Consider the following 25,200-nt stretch of genomic DNA (forward strand, 5'->3'; position numbering starts at 1 on the left):
GTGCATTGTAGTCGGGGATTCACCGCTCATCTACGGGTGTGGATATCCTATGTGATCTGATGTAATAATAGTGCATGGAATCTCTGGCCAGAGTATGAGATGTACGTTGGAGAAGGAGTTCTCCAATAGTACACGCGATGCCACTATTATAGTTGTGACATAGTTATCGAATTATTATGCAACCCTCGATGAACTAATGGTTGCAGATTCGATTGGGATATATGAGATGAAGGGACCGTACTGTACGTTAATCATAATCTACTGGTTCTTGCAGGCACTATCAGTGATACCTAGGGGGTCATGGGGTGATGCTACTAGACGCTCTTACCATGATCCGATGGGTGCAATCAGAAATGAGTTCTGACATTCTCATGATCAATTGTTGATACATAGAATGGGGCAAATTAAGGGTAAGCCCGAATAAAGGATTATGTCCTGAATCACAAGGAGTTGTGAACCCACGGCTAGCTGTATCCCTGAACCATTGAGGGTCACACAAGCACTGGATCGTTTGTTCCCGTTGAGAGAATAAATTCAAGGAGTTGAATTTATATTATGAGATAATAAATTCAAGGAGTTGAATTTATATAAAATATCGAGAGAATAAAATCAAGGAGTTGAATTTATATTATAATATAGTAAATTCAAGGAGTTGAATTTATGATATAGTAAATTCAAGAAGTTGAATTTATGAAATTTGGAGAGAATAAATTCAAGGAGTTGAGTTTATAAAATTCGATAATTTAATTTATTAAACTCAAAAGTTGGGTTTATTTAATATTAAATTTTGGAGGTGATAAATTTAAGGAGTTGAATTTATAATTTAAATATTAAATTCAAATGTTGAATTTATAATTAATTTAATTTATTAAACTTAAAAGTTGAGTTTATTAAATATTAAATTAAATATAATGGGAATATGTTTAATGGGCTTGTAGGAGTACAAGTCCAACATATTAAATAATTAAAAAGTTATTAATGGACTTTGATTAATTGATTAAACTAGTTGGACTAGCCCAATTAATTAATCAAGCCCATTAATGTTAATTATGGAATTTAGGTCAAGGCTATTGTTTTTAGGGAAAAAAAGAGGAAAAATTGACCTAGCCTCCAAGTCTCCCAATTGGTGATTCACGTGAATGGCAATATCAAAAATTCCTCCAAAAATATTTTTGGCCATTTTTGAAAAAAAAAAGGTTTGAGCCGTCTCTCGTTTTCAATCTCTACGCAAAAGTTCTTCTAAATTTCTAGTGCAATTTAGAAGAGGAACAAATATTCCAGTCGTGGACCGGATTAGGAGATCGAAGAAAGTTCGTAGGGAATCAACAAGAGCTAATCCGTTTATACCGGATTAGTTGGAGTCCAGTGATTTATTCACAAAAGGTATAACTTTTAACACCCTATGAATGTTTATGATAAAATCATACGAGCGTCCAAAGCAAAACTTATTTTGATTGTCAAAATAAACTAAAATTTTAAAACTTCCGCTGCGTTTGGGCGTGAAGAAAACCGAGATCCAACACAGACTTCACCTACCCACCGATCTAGACAAAGAAAACAAGAAACCCCAAGCCGCTACACATCTCGGCCTTCACTCCAAACCTACCGAACCTTACACCAGCCTCATGACTCCACTAACCTGCTCTGAACGGTCCCTTAGCATCAACAAAACGACAGCCTCCTTGCACAATTCAAGAAAATGTGAGACTTGAAACAAAAAGAATGCAATAAACACAAGAAATTCAAAGATCTTCCATAGACAAGCTTGGATCGAAACTTTTCGTGAATGAACACCAAACTCAGTATATAAAACGTGTATGATGCAGAAGAATGATATAAAGCGTGCCTGGTGAAAATATTTCGCAATAAAACCGAAGAACGAGCGTCGGGAATCAAGTCGGAGAATTTTCTTACGCCTTGAATGGAAATGGCCGTGCTTTCAGCTGCTGGGATTTCTATGAAAATGTTGAGATGGGATTGAGGGTGTCGGCTGATTGGGGAGGGTAATGTTAGGTGTAGTGGGTCCTTAGGGATTTATTATGTAGTTAATTAAAATATAATAGGCCATAAGTTGTTAATTAAAGATTTAAAAAGGATTTTAAGCCCAACAAGCTTAAAAGTTGTCTCATTAAGTCCAAACACACTCCCGAAAAATATTTCGTGGTGTAAAGTTTTTGAAAATATTAGCCGAACCCTCAAAAAATCCCCCGATTCGATAAAATTTGCTTACCGGGTAAAAATAAAATTCTGCGGATAAAAATACCAAATAAATCTCAATTCTTGAAAAATACCTTAAAACATCTTATATTAATTAATAGAACTTAATCGTGTAATAAAAATAATTTTCTTGAAAATTTTCCGGTCTCTGATCCTCGTTCGAGAGCGAAATGCAACTTAAAAACCTTAATGCATGAACTTATAAAATTAATGGAATAAATTCTACCATGCATGAATTATGCATAAAATGCATAAAAATAATTAAACACAATTTAATAAAATAAAAATACATTTTATGCTTTAAAAGAATTTAATGAAATACCAAAGAATTTAATAATTTGCATGCATGTGGTTTACGTGGACTTTCCGATTTTCGGGACGTTACAATCTTCCCCCCTTAAATTGAATTTCGTCCGCGAAATTCGCTTATCCTTGATAATCACAAAGTTTAGACTCTTAATTCTAGAATCTCAATATTCCACGTTTCCGCTGCGCTACTCTGATAAAATAATAAATCTTAGGCTGTACTTATGTCTCCTCAATCCTAATTATTTTGCCTATTGAAATCCTTATTTGCGAATTGCAACCTAGAACGACTTATTGCGACTTAGTTCTATTCTACTCATGCCTCAAATTCCGACTTTTCTCAAACTTCCCAATATTAGAAATGGCAGTATCGAATTTTATTGCGTCTTACTTTTCTTATACTATACACGTAATGTTCATCAACTTATACATTATCATTTATGCAACTTAAGAAATCTTAACACCAAGATTTTACTGATCGACTTATATCTTCGGTGATACACTTAAAAGTTAAACCTTATCTCAAACCCATAATGATATTCGCCTAAGATCCTTGAATCGAATCATTATCTTATAGCACCAAACTTACGTAACTTAATTATTTACAAGTACATCCTCAAATATTAAATTGTTGCAAATCTTTAAATTCGAGTAGCGTTAATCCATAAAACTATCGAACTTCTACCTAATTAATAAAACACTTCTATCATCAATCACATGCTTAAACTATTTTCTTCCCAATTACAATTTAGTTGAGGCTTAAGGCCCTTGGACTTTCCTCGTTGAAATGAATGTTGCATTCTTACGTATTCTCAATGCTTCATACATACTAGCGTATAAAACTTATTAAGTCATCCCATGGGAGCATTAGACTAACTCTAATAAATCAACTTCACTTATACTCCATAGAGTTCTAGAATCCACATATCAAGCTTTTTAGATTTCTCACTCGATAAAAATCTTAATATTCATTAATTGATAACTTATGTTGAACACAACTAATTCTTTTTATTATTATTATTATTATTTTTTCACCCAAAATTTCCTTATGAACACGTATTCCATAAACTTAAAATTCAAGCTTACGCGACCCAAATAGTATTAGATAACATAATTCCAACACACATATTCACTTATTCTCAAGTTTCTTAATAACTTACCAAAAATTCCTCAAGACGAGGTGTCCACCTCAATTCTTACATGCATCTATCGAGTAACCTAACCATCAAACATACCCAACTTTCTAAAAAAATTTAAATTCCAACAAAGATATAATTTTAACTCTTAAGATCATGATTAAAACCTATGCTACATCAAACCTTAAGTCCCCAAAAATAAGTTAACTTAATGTCTAATCTTGTAACTTGACTAAATGATCACTTTACCTTAAATTGTTATCACTCTAAATTCTTAATTTTTTTCCATTGTCTTATTCCATTAACATTTAGATTTTCAAGCCCAATATTGAATCATCCTACAATGCCCTTGATTGTCATTCCTTATTATATTATAAGCCAGATTATAATCAAGTTCTAATTATCTCTTCAAGCTCAAATCACCGAAAAGTCTTATCATTTAAACCATTCAATTCTCACTTACTGCTAAACAAATCCCTAAATTTCTTAAAAATTTCAAAATTAGTTCTTACTTTCCTCGAATATTATCCGAATTTGTCCTTAATCTCGAGAATCCAAAAATTACCCGTAAGTTCTTGGCGTTCCTAATCCTATTTTATAGATTTCTCGTAACATAAAATTCAATAATCTTAACTTTATTAGACCCAAGATCAATTCTCATAACCTCGAAAATTACTGATTTTATCCAAGTGTTCCTCAAAAGTTCGAATTTTAATCCTCAAAATTTCAAAATTTACAATTTGGTCCTTAAAATTGTCAAAGATTACAATTTTGGCCTTATAACTCCTCGAAATTTGCATTTTTTTTCCATAAAATTTTCGACTTGGACTCATTAAACCTTAAAATTCTCAAAACTAAAAATTTAATCCCAAAGTTTGGTAAATTCGAAATAGTCCCTTAGAATTTTATTGTTGCACTTAGGTCCTCGATTATTGCTTATTACAATTAGGTCCTTTAAATTCTCAATCAATTCAATTAAATCCTTAGGTCCCATTAGGTAGAGCATGCATCCTAAATAAATTCTACGTTTTTATACTTCCAAAAATCGTCGTAGTTTTCGAATCATTAATCCTTGTATGGATTCATCAAAAATTAATTCAACTAGCAACCACGAACTATCAATAATTTCTTAGAAATTCTACAAGTTCCAAAAGCATTCATAACTTTCAAGATTAACTTATTACCCCAAAGAGTAGAACATCAGTACTTCTAACCTAAAAATCGATATAATCAAATCATTATCCACTTCTCCTAAAGATCAATATTCTAATTCTTAGACACGTCCAATTCCAAACGTAACCAACATGCAATTTAATCTAGTTTTTAAAACAGTAAATCCTTAAATCATAAAAGAAGTTAAACATATACCGTAAATCATCATAAAGCGTAAATCATGTTAACATGCAGGTGATATGAGTAAAACATTTAAAACATTGAAATCATAAAAGCTTACAGACTTGAGGCTTGAAGACTGAGCTGCAGAAACTGGAGGTGGCACAACCCTATACATGGCCCTTGCTCTGATACCAACTGTAGCGTCTCACTCATTTTTAAAATTCTACTGGACATTTTTTTTAAATAAAAGCTCGCATTTTCGAAATAACATTTAAAATAATCGTAATAATTTGACGGTAAAAAAATAACCAAACTCATCTACAATCATACGAAAACATAAACTAATAAAAATCTTAAAATCATCAACGTGTGAAAATATTCATTTCCTCTCAATCTCATAAATCGTAATGCGGAAAATATGTGGTCCTCGGGTCGTGTCATCGCACCAGGTCTGCTTACTTAGAGTTCGGCACCTATAGTTTCCTCAACATTTAGCTCACCTGCATCACACACGCCTAGTGAGTCTAAAGAATCAACACACCTATACCAGAAATAACAAGTATATATACATAGCACACACCAGTGAAAAATATCATACTCAACATATCTTTCATGAACTTAAAAGCATAACATAAACGTGTATTGTTAAATCATAATGCCAACATACCTTTCATAAACTTTAAAACATGAATATAAACATGTCGTATCAAATCATATCGTATTAAATCATGTCATCATAAACTTAAACATTTTCTTTTTAATTTAATTCAGTTCATTAGTTGTGACTTTCGTATCAGCTCTATCGTATCAGCTCTATCGATGGATCCATCTATAAAACCGTGGTACCCGGCGGCGGGGACATCGGCGACAGCATTACCCGTCCACTGAGCCTTGGCCTCAGCTCATCATATCTCATATCATGTCAATGGAAATACGATCGTCAGTCTCCCTCTGGAGCCTTCTCCCGTAAACGGGCTCCCTCTAGGGCCTTTTCCCTCACGATATCTCCAATCCTATCATCGTATACATATACATCGTCAGTCACAACCAACTCCCATCCTTCAAAAACATCATCATATTCACCACTTAATAAAAACATGCATATACGTAATTTTTCCTTTAAACCAAGCATGCAACGTATATTTTCATAAATTCTTAAAAATCGTGATCATGATGCATAAAACTTTAAAACATAGTAAATTTGTGCTCATGGCGTTGCCAGGACCAACATCTAACCCCGGGTGCAAAATGACCATTTTGCCCCTGGAAACCCAAAAATTACCATTTTGCCCTTAGACGTAAAATTTCACGTTTTTGACATTTTCTTAATATCATTGACTCTAACATGTCCCAAATAATTATTTAAGCCTACAAAAATTTTCCCATATTTTTATTTGGCTTAAATCGATGAATTTTAAATTAATTTTTAAACATAACATATTAACGCACTTTAATCCCGAATTAAACCAAACCTTAGCATAAAATTCTCAAATTAAAAACTTAGACTTCTTATAATTATTTGACCTTAAATATAATTTTTCATAATTTAATAAAGCTTAAATCTAGTGTTTCAATTAATTCTGTAATTAACGTTTCGTGTTGCGATTAAATCCCGGATAAATCCAAAACTCATTATTTTGATCCGAAGCTTACCAAATTCCTTAAAATATCCCAAAACATATTTAAAAGCATCCCTAGACGTAAAATCGAGCCCATTTTATAACTTAACCGAATTGTTTTAAAACTTGGACCGGTGTCTCGGTTTTAACCCGAATCGACTCGAAACTTAACCATATTTTTCTTAACTTTTTACCACACCTAATAAACACTTAAAAGGCCTTATAAACATCCAGACCCGTCGCTTAAACCATTCGATCAGGCCTTACAAGATGCTGGAAATCAGCCTCTTCCCCTTTCGCCTACCCTACTACACTACCTCCCTATTCTCGCGTCTTAGCCCAACACCGATGGAACCAGGCACGTCTCAGCCTTTCATAGACCACCATAGGGCTCCCCTGAACCTACTGCACCCACGCCATCAGCCTCATGAATCAGGCGTAGATCACCCTATCGCTACACTCCCCACAACACCAATCGAACCTAACTCGTCCAACTCTTTCCTTGCGGCTTCTAGGACAAGACCAGCAGCGTTCGCGCATTTCCAGACCATGATTCAGACCCACCAGAGACTGTTCAAGGTCTAGAGTCGCACTTGCACCACCAGACTTCACCTACCCACAGATCTAGACAAAGAAAACGAGAAACCCCAAGCCGCTACACATCTCGGCCTTCACTCCAAACCTACCAAACCTTACACCAGCCTAATGACTCCAATAACCTGCTCTAAACGGTCCCTTAGCATCAACAAAACGGCAGCCTCCTTGCACAATTCAAGAAAATGTGAGACTTGAAACAAAAAGAATGCAATAAACACAAGAAAATCAAAGATCTTCCATAGACAAGCTTGGATCGAAACTTTTCATGCATGAACACCAAACTCAGTATATAAAACGTGTATGATGCAGAAGAATGATATAAAGCGTGCCTGGTGAAAATATTTCGCAAGAAAACCGAAGAACGAGCGTCGGAAATCAAGTCGGAGAATTTTCTTACGCCTTGAATGGAAATGGCCGTGCTTTCAGCTGCTGGGATTTCTATGAAAATGTTGAGATGGGAGTGAGGGTGTCGGATGATTGGGGAGGGTAATGTTAGGTGTAGTGGGTCCATAGGGATTTATTATGTAGTTAATTAAAATATAATAGGCCATAAGTTTCTAATTAAAGATTTAAAAAGAATTTTAAGCCCAACAAGTATAAAAGTAGTCTCATTAAGTCCAAACACACTCCCGAAAAATATTTCGTGATGAAAAATTTTTGAAAATATTAACCGAACCCTCAAAAAGTCCCCTGATTCGATAAAATTTGCTTACCGGGTAAAAATAAAATTCTGCAGATAAAAATACCAAATAAATCTCAATTCTTGAAAAACACCTTTAAAACATCTTGTATTAATTAATAGAACTTAATCGTGTAATAAAAATAATTTTCTTGAAAATTCTCCGGTCTCTGATCCTCGTTCAAGAGCGAAATGCAACTTAAAAACCTTAATGCATGAACTTATAAAATGTATGGAATAAATTCTACCATGCATGAATTATGCATAAAATGCATAAAAATAATTAAACACAATTTAATAAAATAAAAATACATTTTATGCTTTAAAAGAATTTAATGAAATACCGAAGAATTTAATAATTTGCATGCATGTAGTTTACGTGGACTTTTCGATTTTCGAGACGTTACACGCGGCACTGCTCTCGCCCAATAAGAACCAAAAAGTTAAGCGTTCTGGCGCGATGCCAGAGCTAGGATGGGTGACATCCCTGGAAAGTCCTCGTGTCGCGACCGTTTACGTAAATTATAGCTAAAACTGTTGAAATAATTGTTTTTAATAAGTTAACCATCTCCGGAGTAATCTGCGTCATACCCTTCCGTACAGAACCGGCTCACGACAACAAAAATCGCTAAATGTTCCCAGAAAATTGAAAAAGAAAATAAGAAGAAGAAAATAACGAATGTAAAGCTATTATTATGCCTGGGATACGATAAAATGGAACCGGAATCGAATTTTGGACTTCCTAAACGGATTTCTCGAGTAATACGAAAGCTTAACAGAAGCGGAAAATTGCAAATTAGAGGGTCTTAGAGAAGGAATTCGGCTAAAATCTCGCCAGCTCATTGCGGAGTAATCAGTCTCGTTCATTTGCCCGTTTACAATCAAATTAGCCTACAATTTTGTCCAAATCCGGCAGTGCCCGAGCTACGTTGATTTCACATGTCTTATCTGGTCCCGATCGATATTCAGATGATTTGAGCCGAAAATCGTCTGTCAACAAGTAATCAAAAATAGAAAAACACGAAAAGGGGTGCAACACGAGGACTTCCAAGGGGGTCACCCATCCTAGTACTGCTCTCGCCCAAGCACGCTTAACTTCGGAGTTCTGATGGGATCCGGTGCATTAGTGCTGGTATGATCGCACCCGACATTGAGTGGGATGTTTATTCTTATATCCCTAGAGTACTTGTGGAGCGGGCGGCGATGGACAACACGCGGCACTGCTCTCGCCCAATCAGAACCATGAAGTTAAGCGTTCTGGCGCGATGGCAGAGCTAGGATGGATGACCTCACTGTGAAGTCCTCGTGTCTCGACCGTTTACGTAAATTATAGCTAAAACTGTCGAAATAATTGTTTTTAATGAGTTAACCGTCTCTGGTGTAATCTGCGTCATACCCTTTCGCACAAAACCGGCTCACGACAAAAAAAATCGCTAAATGTTCCCAGGAAATAGAAAAGAAAAATAAGAAGAAGAAAATAGCGAATGTAAAGCTATTATTATGCCTGGGATACTATAAAATAGAACCGGAATCGAATTTCGGACTTCCTAAAAGGATTTTTCGAGGAAACGGAAGCTTAACAGAAGCGTAAAATCGCAAATTAGAGGGTCTTGGAGAAGAAATTCGGCTAAAATCTCACCAGCTCATTGCGGAGTAACGAGTCTCGTTCGTTTGCCCGTTTACAATCAAATTAGGCTACAATTTTGTCAAAATCCGGCAGTGCCCGAGCTACGTTGATTTCACATGTCTTATCTGCTCCCGATCGAGATTCAGATGGTTTGAGCTCAAAATCGTCTGCCAAGCAGTAATCAAAAATAGAAAAACACGAAAAAGAGTGCAACACAAGGACTTCCAAAGAGGTCACCCATCCTAGTACTGCTTTCGTCCAAGCACGGTTAACTTCGAAGTTCTGATGGGATCCAGTGCATTAGTGCTGGTATGATCGCACACGACATTGATTGGGATATTTATTCTTATTTACCTCGAATACGTGTGAAGCTGGAGGCGATGGACAACACCTGGCACTGCTCTCGCCCAATCAGAACCATGAAGTTAAGCGTTCTGGCGTGATGGCAGAGCTAGGATGGGTGACCTCCCTGGGAAGTCCTCGTGTCGCGACCGTTTACATAAATTATGGATAAAACAGTCGAAATAATTGTTTTTAATGAGTTAACCGTCTCCGGAGTAATCTGCGTCATACCATTCCGCACAGAACCGGCTCACGGCAACAAAAATCACGAAATGTTCCCAAAAAATAGAAAAAAAAAATAAGAAGAAGAAAATAGCGAATGTAAAGCTATTATTATGCCTGAGATACGATAAAATAGAACGGAATATAATTTCGGACATCCTAAGCGGATTTCTCGAGGAAACAGAAGCTTAACAGAAGCGGAAAATCGCAAATTAGAGGGTCTTAGAGAAGGAATTCGGCTAAAATCTCGTCAGCTCATTGCGGAGTAACGAGTCTCGTTCGTTTGCCTGATTATAATCAAATTAGGCTACAATTTTGTCCAAATCTGGCAGTGCCCGAGCTACGTTGATTTCACATGTCTTATCTGCTATCGATCGCGATTCAGACGATTTGAGCCGAAAATCGTCTGTCAACAAGTAATCAAAAATTGAAAAACACGAAAAGAGGTGCAACACGAGGACTTTCCAGGGGTTCACCCATCATAGTGCTGCTCTCGCCCAAGCACGCTTAACTTCAAAATTCTGATAGGAATCGGTGCATAAGTGCAGGTATGATCACACCCGACATTGAGTGGGATGTTTATTCTTATATCCCTCGAGTACGAGTGGAGCGGGCGGCGATGGACAACACGCGGCACTGCTCTCGCCCAATCAGAACCATGAAGTTAAGCGTTCTGGCGCGATGGCAGAGCTAGGATAGGTGACCTCCCTAGGAAGTCCTCGTGTCGCAACCCTTTACGTAAATTATGGATAAAACAATCGAAATAATTGTTTTTAATGAGTTAACCATCTCCGCCGTAATATGCGTCACACCCTTCCGCACAGAACCTGCTCAAGACAACAAAAATCGCTAAATGTTCCCAGAAAAATAGAAAAAAAATATGAGGAATAAAATAGCGAATGTTAAGCGATTATTATACCTGGGATACGATAAAATGGAACTGGAATCGAATTTCGGACATTCTAAGCGGATTTCTGGAGAAAACGGAAGCTTAACAGAAGCGGAAAATCACAAATTAGAGGGTCATAGAGAAAGAATTCGGCTAAAATCTTGCCAGCTCATTGCGGAGTAATGAGTCTCGTTCGTTTGCCCGTTTACAATCAAATTAGCCTACAATTTTGTCCAAATCCGGCAGTGCCCGAGCGACGTTGATTTCACATGACTTATCTGGTCCCGATCGAGATTCAGATGATTTGAGCCGAAAATCGTCTGTCAACAAGTAATCAAAAATAGAAAAACACGAAAAGGGGTGCAACACGAGGACTTCCAAGAGGGTCACCCATCCTAGTACTGCTCTCGCCCAAGCGCGCTTAACTTCGGAGTTCTGATGGGATCCGGTGCATTAGTGCTGGTATGATCACACCCGTCATTGAGTGGGATGTTTATTCTTATATCCCTCGAGTACTTGTGGAGCGGGCGGCGATGGACAAAACGCGGCACTGCTCTCGCCCAATCAGAACCATGAAGTAAAGCGTTCTGGCCCGATGGCAGAGCTAGGATGGGTGACCTCCCTGGGAAGTCCATGTGTCGCGACCGTTTACGTAAATTATGGATAAAACAGTCGAAATAATTGTTTTTAATGAGTTAACCGTCTCAGGAATAATATGCGTCATACCCTTCCGCACAGAACCTGCTCAAGACAACAAAAATCGCTAAATGTTCCCAGAAAATAGAAAAAAAAAATAAGAAGAAGAAAATAGCAAATGTAAAGCTATTATTATGCCTGAATATGATAAAATGGAATCGGACTCGAATTTAGAACTTCCTAAGCGGATTTCTCGAGGAAATGGAAGCTTAACAGAAGCGGAAATCGTAAATTAGAGGGTCTTAGAGAAGGAATTCGTCTAAGTACTGCTCTCGCCCAAGCATGCTTAACTTCGGAGTTCTTATGGGATCCGGTGCATTAGTGCTGGTATGATCGCACCTGACATTGAGTGGGATGTTTATTCTTATATCCCTCGAGTACGTGCGGCGCGGGCGGCGATGGACAACACGCGGCACTGCTCTCGCCCAATCAAAACCATGAAGTTAAGCGATCTGGCGCGATGGCAGAGCTAAGATGGGTGACCTCCCTGGGAAGTCCTCGTTTCGCGACCATTTACGTAAATTATGGATAAAACATATGAAATAATTGTTTTTAATGAGTTAAACGTCCCCGGAGTAATATGCGTCATACCCTTCCGCACAGAACCTGCTCAAGACAATAAAAATCGGTAAATGTTCCCAGAAAATAGAAAAAAATAAGAAGAAGAAAATAGCGAATGGAAAGCTATTATTATGCATGAGATACGATAAAATGGAATCGGAATCGAATTTCGGACTTCCTAAGCGGATTTCTCGAGGAAATGGAAGCTTAACAGAAGCGGAAAATCGCAAATTAGAGGGTCTTGGAGAAGGAATTTGGCTAAAATCTCGCCAGCTCATTGCGGAGTAATGAGTCTCGTTCGTTTGCCCGTTTACAATCAAATTGGGCTACTATTTTGTCCAAATTCGGCAGTGCCCGAGCTACGTTAATTTAATATGTCTTATCTGGTCACGATCGAGATTCAGATGATTTGAGACGAAAATCGTCTGTCAACAAGTAATAAAAAATAGAAAAACACGAAAAGTAGTGCAACACAAGGACTCCCAAGGGGGTCACCCATCCTAGTACTGCTCTTGACCAAGCACGCTTAACTTCGGAGTTCTGATTGGATCCGGTGCATTATTGCTGGTATGATCGCACCCGACATTGAGTGGGATGTTTATTCTTATATCCCTCGATTACGTGTCGAGCGGGCGGCGATGGACAACACACGGCACTGCTCTCGCCCAATCAGTACCATGAAGTTAAGCGTTCTGGCGCGATGGCAGAGCTAGGATGGGTGACCTCATTGTATACTCCTCGTGTCTCGACTGTTTACGTAAATTATAGCTAAAACTGTCGAAATAATTGTTTTTAATGAGTCAACCGTCTCTGGTGTAATCTGCGTCATACCCTTCCGCACAAAACCGGCTCACGACAAAAAAAATCGCTAAATGTTCCCAGGAAATAGAAAAGAAAAATAAGAAGAAGAAAATAGCGAATGTAAAGCTATTATTATGCCTGGGATACGATAAAATAGAACCGGAATCGAATTTCGGACTTCCTAAACGGATTTTTCGAGGAAACGGAAGCTTAACAGAAGCGTAAAATCGCAAATTAGAGGGTCTTGGAGAAGGAATTCGGCTAAATTCTCGCCAGCTCATTGCGGAGTAATGAGTCTCGTTTGTTTGCCCGTTTACAATCAAATTAGGCTACAATTTTGTCCAAATCCGGCAGTGCTCGAGCTACGTTGATTTCACATGTCTTATCTGGTCCCGATCGAGATTCAGATGATTTGAGTCGAAAATCGTCTGTCAACAAGTAATCTAAAATAGAAAAACACGAAAAGTGGTGCAACACGAGGACTTCCCAAGGGGTCACCCATCCTAGTACTGTTCTCGCCCAAGCACGCTTAACTTCGGAGTTCTGATGGGATCCGGTGCATTAGTGCTGGTATGATCGCACCCGACATTGAGTGTGATGTTTATTCTTATATCCCTCGAGTACGTGTGGCGCGGACAGAACCATGAAGTTAAGCATTCTGGCGCGATGGCAAAGCTAGGATAGGTGACCTCCCTGGGAAGTACTCGTGTCGCGATCATTTCCGTAAACTATGGATAAAACAGTCGAAATAATTGTTTTTAATGAGTTAACCGTCTTCGGAGTAATATGCGTCATACCCTTCTGCACAGACCTTTCTCAAGACAATAAAAATAGCAAAATGTTCCCAGAAAATAGAAAAAAAAATAAGAAGAAGAAAATAGCGAATGTAAAGCTATTATTATGACTGGGATACGATAAAATGGCACCGGAATCGAATTTCGGACTTCCTAAACGGATTTCTCGAGGAAACAGAAGCTTAACAGAAGCGGAAAATCGCAAATTAAAGGGGCTTAGAGAAGGAATTCGGATAAAATCTCGCCAGCTCATTGCGGAGTAATGAGTCTCGTTCGTTTTCCCGTTTACAATCGAATTAGCCTACAATTTTGTCCAAATCCGGCAGTGCCCGAGCTACGTTTATTTCACATGTCTTATCTTGTCCTGATCCAGATTCAGATGATTTGAGCCGAAAATCGTTTGTCAACAAGTAATCAAAAGTAGAAAAACACGAAAAGTGGTGCAACACGAGGACTTCCCGAGGGGTCACCCATCCTAGTAGTGCTCTCGGCCAAGCACGCTTAACTTCGGAGTTCTGACGGGATTCGGTGCATTAATGATGGTATGATCGCACCCGACATTGAGTGGGATGTTTATTCTTATATCCTTTGAGTACGTGTGGAGCGGGCGGCGATGGACAACACGCGGCACTGCTCTCGCCCATTCAGAACCATGAAGTTAAGCGTTCTGGCGCGATGGCAGAGCTAGGATGGGTGACCTCCCTGTGAAGTCCTCGTGTCTCGACCGTTTACGTAAATTATAGCTAAAACTGTCGAAATAATTGTTTTTAATGAGTTAACCGTCTCTAGAGTAATCTGCTTCATACCCTTCCGTACAGAACCGGCTCACGATAACAAAAATCGCTAAATGTTCCCAGAAAATAGAAAAAAAATAAGAAGAAGAAAATAGCGAATGTAAAGCTATTATTATGCTTGGGATACGATAAAATGGAACCGGAATCGAATTTCGGTCTTCCTAAACGGATTTCTCGAGGAAACGGAAGCTTAACGGAAGCGGAAAATCGCAAATTAGAGGGTCTTAGAGAAGGAATTCGACTAAAATCTCTCCAGCTCATTGCGGAGTAATGAGTCTCGTTCATTTGCCCGTTTACAATCCAATTAGGCTAAAATTTTGTCCAAATCCGGCAGTGCCCGAGCTACGTTGATTTCACATGTCTTATCTGGTCCCGATCGTGGTTCAGATGCTTTGAGCCGAAAATCGTCTGTCAACAAGTATAAAAAATAGAAAAAAAAGAAAAAGGTTGCAACACGAGGACTTCCCAAGGGGTCACCCATCCTAGTACTGCTCTCGCCCAAGCACGTTTAACTTCGGAGTTCTAATGGGATCTGGTGCATTAGTGCTGGTATGATCGCACCCAACATTGATTGGGATGTTTATTCTTATATCCCTCGAGTACGTGTGGCGCGAGCGGCGATGGACAACATGCGGAACTGCTCTCGCCCAATCAGAACCATGAAGTTAAGCGTTCTGGCGCGATGGCAGAGTTAGAACGCTTAACTTCCGGTGTAATCTTCGTCATATCCTTCCGCACAGAACCGGCTCACGACAAAAAAAATCGCAAAATGTTCCTAGAAAATAGAAAAAAATAAGAAGAATAAAATAGCGAATGTAAAGCTAATATTTTGCCTGGGTTACGATAAAATTGAACCGGAATTGAATTTCGGACTTCCTAAACAGATTTCTCGAGGAAAGGAAGCTTAACAGAAGCGGAAAACCGCAAATTAGAGGGTCTTAGAGAAGGAATTCGGATAAAATCTCGCCAGCTCATTGCGGAGTAATGAGTCTCGTTCGTTTTCATGTTTACAATCGAATTAGCCTACAATTTTGTCCAAATCCGGCAGTGCCCGAGCTACGTTGATTTCACATGTCTTATTGGTCCTGATCCAGATTCAGATGATTTGAGCCGAAAATCGTTTGTCAACAAGTAATCAAAAGTAGAAAAACACGAAAAGGGGTGCAACACGAGGACTTCCCGGGGGGTCACCCATCCTAGTAATGCTCTCGCCCAAGCACGCTTAACTTCGGAGTTTTGATGGGATCCGATGCATTAGTGCTGGTATGATCGCACCCAACATTGAGTGGGATGTTTATTCTTATATCCCTCGAGTACGTGTGGCTCGGGCGGCGATGGACAACAAATAAATCCTTATATTATTTCGAAAATTCTGATTCAGCCCTTTAACGTTCGTAAATTGCCCTTAGGTCCCCAATCTTTCGAAATATTGCATTTTGGTCCCTTAAATTTCGATACTTGCATGTTGATTTTATACGACGGGACGTAAATTTTATCGGTGTGGGTTTTTCAATAAAAAATACGAACTTTTTGGCAAATCGGCTATTTAATTCCCAAACTATTTTTACCAAAACTTTACTAATATTTTATTTAATTCTAATTAAAGACTAATGGGCTTAATTAGGGGCTTAATAGGCCTAAAGCCTTGTTAGTGTTTAATTAAGTATATAATATGTAAACCTTTCCCATAACCCAACGATTCTTTCAAAAGCACACGGCCACTCTTCTGAAAATACCTAGATTACACGGCCTACACATGCTTAAAAATTGAGGCAAACTTTCGAGCATTGCCAAAGGAAAGTCTTAGCCAAGGTTCTTGCTCCGTTCTTCTTCATCGTCAATGATTTTTCGTGCGTAAATTACGCATAGGCACACCTATTCTTCCCTTAAAACCATTATGAAATCATATTATATTTTTATGCATGAAAATTTTGGGAAACAAGTGACACTTTGAATTATTTTCGTTTTTATGCAATCCATGAAATTCCAAGCATGATTTTGATTCAAACTTTTGTTGTTTACATGTATATACGGGCTGCCATGATATAGGTTATGTTTAGGCACGATTTTGCACGGGATTTAGAGTCCTAGATATCACCTTAACACCACACATGCAATAGAACACAAGCTGTGCAACAACTTGCTGTCATGGAGCAAAGGGGTTCAGTGTTATGGTTGCAGGGTCTAGGGCTTGGTTGGCTAGTTCCAGGGGTTAGCCAAGGTCGTGGGTGAGTTAGGGAGAGAGTCCTAGCCATGCTAGGACTCGCGATCAAGGGCTGGGAAGGAGTCCTAGCAAGCTATGACTCCCACCCGAGAATCAAGGGGAATTGCGTGCTGGGTTCTGGGCTTGTTGCAGGCTGGTGGGCGTGGTCCTGGGGGCCTGGGTCCTTAGGGGTGCACAACAGGTGGGTTCGGTGGCTGGGTTTGTTGGTAGGGGCAGGGAAGCTTGATCAAGAGTCCTTGTCCAACAAGGATTTCTCGGCCAGCTTATGGTAGAGGAGTATGGGGCTCGTTTTTTTCGTTTTGGGTGTTTTCCGTGGGATCTTTGGGTCCAGTAGGTACTTTAGGACGTTGGTCAAGTTTTGGATCAACATGGTTCGGGGGTAACTCGTGAAAATCAAGAGATGGCTCGGGGTCGATGATTTTGGGTCATTAGGGTTTTTAAAACTTGGGAAAATTGAAAAATAGTTCACGGGGGTCGAGTCGTGGTTCATAAGGGCTAAAATAATATAAAAAGACTAAATTCTCAACTGGTACCAACACTTAGAAATCTAGGTACTTAAGTCTGGAGGTCCTGGGTTCAAGTGTTGGGGAAGGCGAAAGAAACCACTTACCAGGGGTGAGATATTCTATGAGTGACGGTGCATGGGCATGGGCCGATGCCCATGTTGGACCATCCTAACGACCCATGACCAGTAGTGGTGCGTGGGTATGGGCCGAGGCCTTTGTTAGTTCAGCCTAATGGCCCATGACCGTTACAAAAAAAGGCGCCTTTTTTTGTAACGATCACGGGCCATTAGGCTGAACCAACAAAGGCCTCGGCCCATGCTGGACCATCCTAACGATCCATGACCAGGGAAGTCCTCGTGTCGCGACCGTTTACGTAAATTATGGATAAAACTGTCGAAATAATTGTTTTTAATGAGTTAACCGTCTCCGGAGTAATCTGCGTCATACCCTTCCGTACAGAACCGGCACACGACAACAAAATCGCTAAATGTTCCCAGAAAATAGAAAAAAAAATCGGAAAAAAAATAGCGAATGTAAATTTATTATTATGCCTGGGATACGATAAAATGGAACCGAAATCAAATTTCGGACTTCCTAAGCGGATTTCTCGAGGAGACGGAAGCTTAACAGAAGCGGAAAATCGCAAATTAGAGGGTATTAGAGAAAGAATTCGGATAAAATCTCGCCAGCTCATTGCGGAGTAACGAGTCTCGTTCGTTTACCCGATTACAATCAAATTAGGCTACAATTTTATCCAAATCCGGCAGTGCCCGAGCTACGTTGATTTCACATGTCTTATCTGCTCTCGATCGTGATTCAGACGATTTGAGTTGAAAATTGTCTGCCAAAAAGTAATCAAAAATAGAAAAACACGAAAAGGAGGACTTCCCAAGGGGTCACCTATCCTAGTACTGATCTCGCCCAAGCACGCTTAACTTCGGAGTTCTGATGGAATCCGGTGCATTAGTGCTGGTATGATCGCACCCGACATTCAATGAGATGTTTATTCTTATATCCCTCGAGTACGTGTGGAGCGGGTGGCGATTGACAACACGCAGCACTGCTCTCGCCCAATCGGAACCATGAAGTGAAGCGTTCTGGCGCGATGGCAGAGCTAGGATGGGTGACTTCCCTGGGAAGTCCTCGTGTCGCGACCCTTTACGTAAATTATGGATAAAACAAATGAAATAATTGTTTTTAATGAGTTAACCGTATCCGGCGTAATCTGCGTCATATCCTTCCGCACAGAACCGGCTCACGACAACAAAAATCGCTAAATGTTCCCAGAAAATGGAAAAAAAAATAAGAAGAAGAAAATAGCGAATGTAAAGCTATTATTATGCCTGTGATACGATAAAATGGACCGGAATCGAATTTGGACTTCCTAAGCGGATTTCTCGAGGAAACGGAAGCTTAACAGAAGCGGAAAATCGCAAATTAGAGGGTTTTAAAGAAGGAATTCGGCTAAAATCTCGCCAGCTCATTGCAGAGCAATGAGTCTCGTTCGTTTGCCCGTTTACAATCAAATTAGGCTTCAATTTTGTCCAAATCCGGCAGTGCCCGAGCTACGTTGATTTCACATGTCTTATCTGCTCTCGATCGTGATTCAGACGATTTGAGTTGAAAATCGTCTGCCAAAAAGTAATCAAAAATAGAAAAACACGAAAAGAAGGACTTCCCAGGGGGTCACCTATCCTAGTACTGCTCTCGCCCAAGCACGCTTAACTTCGGAGTTCTGATGGAATCCGGTGCATTAGTGCTGGTATGATCGCACCCGACATTCAATGAGATGTTTATTCTTATATCCCTCGAGTACGTGTGGAGCGGGCGGCGATAGATAATACGCAGTACGGCTCTCGCCCAATCAGAACCATGAAGTTAAGCGTTCTGGCGCGATGGCAGAGCTAGGATAGGTGACCTCCCTGGGAAGTCCTCGTGTCGCAACCCTTTACGTAAATTATGGATAAAACAATCAAAATAATTTTTTTTAATGAGTTAACCATCTCCGCCGTAATATGCGTCACACCCTTCCGCACAGAACCTGCTCAAGACAACAAAAATCGCTAAATGTTCCCAGAAAAATAGAAAAAAAATATGAGGAATAAAATAGCGAATGTTAAGCTATTATTATGCCTGGGATACGATAAAATGGAACTGGAATCGAATTTCGGACATTCTAAGCGGATTTCTTGAGAAAACGGAAGCTTAACAGAAGCGGAAAATCACAAATTAGAGGGTCATAGAGAAAGAATTCGGCTAAAATCTCGCCAGCTCATTGCGGAGTAATGAGTCTCGTTCGTTTGCCCGTTTACAATCAAATTAGCCTAGAATTTTGTCCAAATCCGGCAGTGCCTGAGCGACGTTGATTTCACATGTCTTATCTGCTATCGATCGCGATTCAGACGATTTGAGCCGAAAATCGTCTGTCAACAAGTAATCAAAAATTGAAAAAACACGAAAAGAGGTGCAACACGAGGACTTTCCAGGGGTTCACCCATCATAGTGCTGCTCTCGCCCAAGCACGCTTACTTCGGAGTTCTGATAGGAACCGGTGCATAAGTGCAGGTATGATCACACCCGACATTGAGTGGGATGTTTAATCTTATATCCCTCGAGTACGAGTGGAGCGGGCGGCGATGGACAACACGCGGCACTGCTCTCGCCCAATCAGAACCATGAAGTTAAGCGTTCTGGCGCGATGGCAGAGCTAGGATAGGTGACCTCCCTGGGAAGTCCTCGTGTCGCGACCCTTTACGTAAATTATGGATAAAACAATCGAAATAATTGTTTTTAATGAGTTAACCGTCTCCGGCGTAATATGCGTCACACCCTTCCGCACAGAACCAGCTCAAGACAACAAAAATCGCAAAATGTTCCCAGAAAATAGAAAAAAATATGAGAATAAAATAGCGAATGTTAACTATTATTATGCCTGAGATACGATAAAATGGAACCAGAATCGAATTTCGGACATTCTAAGCGGATTCTTGAGAAAACGGAAGCTTAACAGAAGCGGAAAATCGCAAATTAGAGGGTCATGGAGAAAGAATTCGGCTAAAATCTCATCAGCTCATTGCGGAGTAATGAGTCTTGTTCGTTTGCCCGTTTACAATCAAATTAGGCTACAATTTTGTCCAACTCCGGAAGTGCCCGAGCTACGTTGATTCCACATGTCTTATCTAGTCCCGATCGAGATTCAGATTATTTGAGCCGAAAATTGTCTGTCAACAAGTAATCAAAAATTGAAAAACACGAAAATGGGTGCAACACGAGGACTTCCCAGGGGTCACCCATCCTAGTACTGATCTCGCCTAAGCATGCTTAACTTCGGAGTTCTGATGGGATTCGGTGCATTAGTTCTAGTATGATCGCACCCGACATTGAGTGGGATGTTTATTCTTATATCCCTCGAGTACGTGTGGCGCGGACGGCTATGGACAAACGCGGCACTGCTCTCGCCCAATCAGAACCATGAAGTTAAGCGTTCTAGCGCGATGGAAGAGCTAGGTTGGGTGACCTCCCTGGGAAGTCCTCGTGTCGCGACCGTTTACGTCAATTATAGATAAAACAGTCGAAATAATTGGTTTTTAATGAGTTAACCGTCTTCAGAGTAATCTGCGGTATACCCTTCCGCACAGTACCGGCTCACGACAACAAAAATCGCTAAATGTTCCCAGAAAATAGAAAAAAAATAAGAATAAGAAAATAGCGAATGTAAGCCATTATTATGCCTGAGATACGATAAAATGGAACCAGAATCGAATTTCAAACTTCCTTAGCGGATTTCTCGAGGAAACGGAATCTTAACAGAAGCGAAAAATCTCAAATTAGAGTGTCTTAGAGAAGAAATTCGGGTGAAATCTTGTCAAATCATCGCGGAGTAATGAGTCTCGTTCGTTCGCCCGTTACAATCAAATAGGCTACAATTTTGTTCAAATCTGGCAGTGCCCAGAGCTACGTAAGTCACATGTCTTATCTGGTCCTGATCGAGATTCAGATGATTTGAGCCAAAATCGTATGTCAACAAGAAACCATAATCTCGTTATCAAGATTATGGTGTGTTGAGCTCTTTAGACTCACTAGGTGTGATGGATGCAGGTGGTATTGAGGGAGGACTTGATGAGTGATTTGACTGGACTGAAGGCGCACATAACCCGAGGACCAGCGCTACATTTTCCGCATTATGCGTTATGATTTTATTTAAAGATTTTAAGACGATTACTTATGCTTTGGAGATTTTGAGAGGTTTAGTATGGGCTTACGTTTTCAATTTATTGCTTTTTAGGTTTGGTAATCATGCGACGATTTTATTTTATGACCATTGCACTTGATTTTAAAATGCTAGATGGTTGTATTTTATTTTAGGGTTAAAATATTTAGTGAAAGCCGAAAATTTAGAGAGAGGAAAAAAAAAATTTCTAGTACATTTAAAGCAATAAAAAGAGCAGGACGTTTCAGTGGTATCAGAGCCAGGTTCCTGTAAAGGGTTGTGCCACCTCATCGCCCGAAAGATCAGTCGTCAAGCCTCAAGTCGTAAGTTTTACTTGTTTTATGTGATTCTATATGATTAACCTGCATGACGTTATGTATAGTATGTTTAGGATACCTGTTTAATAGTTTTTTTTAGTAGTATTGCCTTGCATGCTTAAATGCTAATTAAGTCAGGATGTGTTACATGATTAGAAAACTTAGATTTAATTGCATGTTGGTTACGTTAGAATTGGAAAACATTCAGATAAAATGCCTCCTAGACGCGTACCGTTATCGAGAATCAGGCAGAGAACAGTGTTAATCGCCGAGGGAATAGTCAACGAAATGCACCACCACCACCACCTCCTCCACCTGGGGATCCTGCTACTCGTTGCATTAGAGGGTATGGCTCGTCTCTTCGAGCAACAGTTACAGCAGCAGCAGATACAGCAGCAACAGCTACAGCTGCAGTTACAGCAGAGGCAGCAGCAGCAGCCACAACAGCCACCTAGGCCACAGGATGATATTTATGAGCAGTTCCGAAGGCTAGGGCCGAAGGAATTTTCTAGCACCACCGATCCATTTGCTGCAGAAGAGTGTGGATCGATCACTCGAGGTACATTTTCGCTATCTGACATGGGAGACGCCGACCGTGTAAGATGCACTACTTATCTGCTTAGGGACGACGCTTCTTCTTATGGTGGGAAGGAGCCGAGCATGGTGTGACCTTGCTACACTCACTTGGGCACAGTTCAAGACGAAATTCTATGAGAAATACTTACTGCTGATGTCAGAAGCCGCATAAAGAGGGAATTATAACCCCTCGTCAGGGAGACATATCTGTTGCTGATTTTGTGAAGAAGTTTGATAGGGGGTTGCCACGTCGTACCCCTTATTGCTGGAACGCGGAAGTAAAACTTAGGCATTTCAAGGATGGCTAAGACCTACCATTCGGGATAAAGTTATGATGATGCGCGTCCGGAGAATATGGCTATGGCAGTTTAATTATGCATATCAGGCTGAGCAAATCCTTAAAGGACATTGACTTTGAGATTCAGCGCAAGAGGCAGGCATTATCAGAATAACAATCAACCCAACAAGAAGCCAAATACAGGTCCTCCTAGACCTCAAGGGCCTCAAAAGCCCCAAGGTCAAGTCAAGAAGCCAGCGCACCAAGCCACAGAATCCGGGGAGCACCAAAGCCGGCTGAGAGGACAACCATGCAAGGAGTGCAATCGTCCTACATCTTGGGAAATGCGAGTTGGGGATCATATAAATGTTTCTACTGCAAGGAGGCCGGTCACAAGGCTATTGATTGCCCAAAGGAAAGCAGCTGCTACGGCCCGAGCTTATGTTATGAATGCCGAGGAAGCTGAGGAAGAGGCAGACACTACACTCATCACGGGGAGGATCATCATTCTAGGTCGTGAGCTACCTATGCTTTGCTAGATTCAGGGAGCTACACACTCTTTCATATCAGAAACCGTTCATCAAAAGACTGAATATTACTCCTCAAGATATGGGTTTGGGTTTCAAAGTTTCGATTCCTTCCGGTGATCAGATGCTCACATCTAAGATTGTTAAGAATCTGGAGCTTCGTTTATTCAGAGATGTTGTTCGGGCAGATCTTATTGTGCTTCCTATGCCCGAATTCGATATTATACTTGGGATGGATTGGCTATCAGCGAATGGAGCTTCGATTGATTTTCGTCAGCGATCAGTATCAATTAGGCCACCAGTGGTAAATCTTTTGTTTTCGAGGCGGCAAGAAACCAGCAAATGCCGCACATTATCTCTTGTCTAAGTGCGAGGAAGCTTATTAAGCATGGATGTCAGGCGTATTTAGCATGTGTCACTACTACACATGAATCCATCAGCCAGAAGTTAGAAGATGTTGATATTGTGAGGGATTTTCCTAGCGTCTTTCCCGAAGACGTTTCTGGCATCCCACCCGATCGTGAAGTGGAGTTCTCTATTGAACTTATGTCGGGCACTGTTCCTATATCTAAAGCACCTTATCGTCTAGAACCCGCTGAAATGAAAGAACTAAAGATCAAATCCAATAACTGCTAGACAAGGGTTTTATTCGCCCTAGTTACTCTCCGTGGGGCGCACCAGTTTTGTTTGTGAAAAAGAAAGATGGTAGTATGCGTCTTTGCATCGATTATCGTAGAGCTCAATTGGGTCACTATCAAAAATAAGTATCCACTGTCAAGAATTGAGGATTTATTTGACCAGTTGCAAGGAGCTTCGATGTTTTCTAAAATTGATCTGCGTCTGGATACCATCAGTTGAAAGTCAAGGAGTCTGACGTGCACAAGACAGCATTTCGCACAGAATATGGGACACTATGAGTTTATGGTCATGCCATTCGGGTTGACCAATGCGCCAGCGATCTTCATGGATCTCATGAATCGAGTATTTCAGCCGTATCTGGATCAGTTTATTATTGTCTTCATTGATGACATATTGATCTATTCCAAGAGCAGAGAGGAGCATAGTCGCCATTTGAGGACAGCACTGCAGGTATTAAGAGACAGAAAGCTATATGCAAAGTTCAGCAAGTGCGAGTTTTGGCTTGACAGAGTGGCGTTCTTAGGCCACATCATTTCTAGTGATGGCGTGGAAGTTGATCCGAGTAAAGTTGAGGCAGTAAAAGAGTGGCCAGTACCGAAGAGTGTCACCGAGATTCGCAGTTTCTTGGGTACAAAAATTACCTCTAGTGGAGTTCACTTACAATAACAGCTATCAATCATCAATAGGAATGACTCCTTTTGAGGCACTCTATGGAAGGAAGTGTAGATCTCCTATTCATTGGGACGAGGTTGGGGAAAGAAGAGACATTGGTCCAGATGTGATTGAAGAAACAGCTGAACTTGTAGTCGAGATTCGTGATAGAATGAAGACTGCACAAAGCCGACAAAAGAGTTATGCGGACAAGAGACGAAGAGACTTAGAGTTTGCAGTGGGCGATCATTTTGTGAAAATAGCACCCATGAAGGGTGTTATGCGCTTTGGCAAAAAAGGCAAGCTTAGTCCAAGATTTATAGGTCCATTCGAGATTTTGGAGAGGATTGGGACACTAGCTTATAGAGTGGCATTGCCACCAGCGCTTGCAGGAGTTCACAATGTGTTCCACATTTCGATGCTGCGGAAGTACATGTCGAATCCGTCACATGTGCTTAATTATGAACCTCTTCAACTAACTCCAAATATGTCGTATGAAGAAAGACCTGTCCAGATTCTGGCTAGACAAGAAAGACGATTGCGTAACAAAGTCATTCCAATGGTCAAGGTCAAGTGGCTGAATCACTCGGAAGAGGAAGCTACTTGGGAAACCGAGAGGGACTTGAAGAGTCGCTATCCGGATCTTTTCGGTAAGTTT

The 25,200-nt window shown here is 40.2% G+C and overlaps 8 non-coding genes and 5 pseudogenes across 8 annotated transcripts; all 13 read right to left on the minus strand.

Moving 5' to 3' along the window:
• Positions 1-8,916: 8,916 nt before the first annotated feature.
• Positions 8,917-9,035, minus strand: LOC142507888 (5S ribosomal RNA). The gene has a single exon (XR_012806128.1). It is a non-coding gene; the product is annotated as a 5S ribosomal RNA (ribosomal RNA).
• Positions 9,036-9,720: 685 nt separating this feature from the next.
• LOC142508575 (5S ribosomal RNA) lies at positions 9,721-9,839 on the minus strand. The gene has a single exon (XR_012806782.1). It is a non-coding gene; the product is annotated as a 5S ribosomal RNA (ribosomal RNA).
• Positions 9,840-10,523: 684 nt separating this feature from the next.
• LOC142512454 (5S ribosomal RNA) lies at positions 10,524-10,642 on the minus strand (annotated as a pseudogene).
• A 684-nt stretch (positions 10,643-11,326) lies between these two features.
• LOC142513933 (5S ribosomal RNA) lies at positions 11,327-11,445 on the minus strand. Its single transcript, XR_012809855.1, has one exon. It is a non-coding gene; the product is annotated as a 5S ribosomal RNA (ribosomal RNA).
• A 1,243-nt stretch (positions 11,446-12,688) lies between these two features.
• On the minus strand, positions 12,689-12,807 carry LOC142509670 (5S ribosomal RNA). Its single transcript, XR_012807832.1, has one exon. It is a non-coding gene; the product is annotated as a 5S ribosomal RNA (ribosomal RNA).
• Positions 12,808-13,492: 685 nt separating this feature from the next.
• LOC142512432 (5S ribosomal RNA) lies at positions 13,493-13,611 on the minus strand. Its single transcript, XR_012808840.1, has one exon. It is a non-coding gene; the product is annotated as a 5S ribosomal RNA (ribosomal RNA).
• A 647-nt stretch (positions 13,612-14,258) lies between these two features.
• LOC142510840 (5S ribosomal RNA) lies at positions 14,259-14,377 on the minus strand (annotated as a pseudogene).
• Positions 14,378-15,059: 682 nt separating this feature from the next.
• On the minus strand, positions 15,060-15,178 carry LOC142514122 (5S ribosomal RNA). Its single transcript, XR_012810031.1, has one exon. It is a non-coding gene; the product is annotated as a 5S ribosomal RNA (ribosomal RNA).
• A 595-nt stretch (positions 15,179-15,773) lies between these two features.
• On the minus strand, positions 15,774-15,892 carry LOC142516123 (5S ribosomal RNA). The gene has a single exon (XR_012811935.1). It is a non-coding gene; the product is annotated as a 5S ribosomal RNA (ribosomal RNA).
• A 2,319-nt stretch (positions 15,893-18,211) lies between these two features.
• On the minus strand, positions 18,212-18,331 carry LOC142510616 (5S ribosomal RNA; annotated as a pseudogene).
• Positions 18,332-19,001: 670 nt separating this feature from the next.
• On the minus strand, positions 19,002-19,121 carry LOC142510567 (5S ribosomal RNA; annotated as a pseudogene).
• A 685-nt stretch (positions 19,122-19,806) lies between these two features.
• On the minus strand, positions 19,807-19,924 carry LOC142512448 (5S ribosomal RNA; annotated as a pseudogene).
• Positions 19,925-20,603: 679 nt separating this feature from the next.
• LOC142508243 (5S ribosomal RNA) lies at positions 20,604-20,721 on the minus strand. The gene has a single exon (XR_012806467.1). It is a non-coding gene; the product is annotated as a 5S ribosomal RNA (ribosomal RNA).
• Between the last annotated feature and the right edge of the window lie 4,479 nt (positions 20,722-25,200).

The sequence above is a fragment of the Primulina tabacum genome, chromosome 10 (assembly GCF_025594145.1).
Source record: "Primulina tabacum isolate GXHZ01 chromosome 10, ASM2559414v2, whole genome shotgun sequence".
In the NCBI taxonomy this organism is placed as follows: domain Eukaryota; kingdom Viridiplantae; phylum Streptophyta; class Magnoliopsida; order Lamiales; family Gesneriaceae; genus Primulina; species Primulina tabacum.